This window comes from Penaeus monodon, chromosome 30 (assembly GCF_015228065.2).
Source record: "Penaeus monodon isolate SGIC_2016 chromosome 30, NSTDA_Pmon_1, whole genome shotgun sequence".
In the NCBI taxonomy this organism is placed as follows: domain Eukaryota; kingdom Metazoa; phylum Arthropoda; class Malacostraca; order Decapoda; family Penaeidae; genus Penaeus; species Penaeus monodon.
In genome coordinates this window covers 15,076,775-15,078,084 of record NC_051415.1, presented here as the reverse complement: position 1 = coordinate 15,078,084, position 1,310 = coordinate 15,076,775, and the positions used below count along the sequence as shown (strand labels likewise).

The window sequence follows — 1,310 nt, the reverse complement described above, 5'->3', positions numbered from 1 at the left end:
ATCTGGATAAGGAAGAGAAGTAAAGTGTAGCATATTGCCATTGTTTTTCCTATGATCATTGTCATATTTTTTTTATTCAGATTAAGGTGAAAAACTCATTGACAGTTAACATTTCCATCCTGGTTATTCAGTCATATAGAAGTAGTCACTCTTGTTTTTGTAAAACATGTATATGTCATTGTCTTACCAGTTATTACTAACAGCTCCTGGAGTTGTCAATGTCGATCTTGAAAATGCATAAATCTTCTCTCCTCTACACACCAGCTAATGGATTGGTTAGCTGGTTTGAGCCTCATTTTACAGAGGCCATTGAGGCTTAGAAGCATTGCTAATGCTTTTTGTATTTATTAATACATTGTATCAGTCATTATCACTCCTATCATGAGTTGGACTGCATATGTACTTGTGAATTTTCATAATTAAAGCTTATTTTCAAGTAAAAGTATACCCTAACAATACCCCTGTCTACAGGCTTGGCAGCACCAGCAGCATTTAGTGCACCGTATGTGATCAATGCCCAGGAGCCATACGTGGGGACCCTAATAACTGGTAAGTACTTTTCTGCTCTTCTTTTGAACCTTGTTTAGTTTTAACTTTGGTTAATGAGACTTTGTTCTTCTCTTGCTACATGCTACAAACTGGTGATTAGCCCACCTTTTCCTGCCAGTCAGACCTGAAATTTCATCCTCTTTTGCTCTTCACTACTTTTATCTTTAGATACTTTTAGAGTTGAGATTTCTTCTTCTGTTGTTGTTGTTTTTTTCAAATTCTTTTTAATTCAGTAAGGTTTCTAGTAAATAGCATTTCCATAGAGGTGTATGCTCTCTTCTTCAGTCTTGATAGTTTTATTTGTTGATGTACTTTTGTTCTTTTGGTATTGATACTGAAAGTTTACAATAGATTTTCTTACATCCCATCATTACTAAAGCTTCTCACCTAGCATGCTTGGCTTTTACATCTCTTTTACCCCCTTTATCTTGCATGGACTAGTGTTTTACTATTAATGCTTGCAGGAAATCTGTAACATAACAAAAAGTATTTCACTGTGGGTATTTCATTACTGCAATAGTGCATAGTTTATATGTGATTGGCTGTTGTGTTAGACTTTGTAGGACTGATAAGTTACTCCATCTGAATCATTACATTGTGTTGTGATAGGTCCGACAGCAGTGATTCCTCAGTATTATGGGGTGCACTGGGGCGTGTATCCAGCAAATATCATCCAACAGCAGGGACCGGGTGGTCAGCCCAGGAGACCAATCTCTCCATCTCAAACCAGTGAAGTTACCAATCAGAGCAATGGTAACTTG

At 36.9% G+C, this 1,310-nt stretch overlaps 1 protein-coding gene across 2 annotated transcripts in view; it reads left to right on the top strand.

Annotated features, from left to right (window-relative positions):
• The window catches only part of LOC119592548 (pumilio homolog 2-like), a gene marked incomplete in the record, with an annotated part of 245,467 nt that overhangs the window by 239,840 nt on the left and 4,317 nt on the right, over positions 1-1,310 (top strand).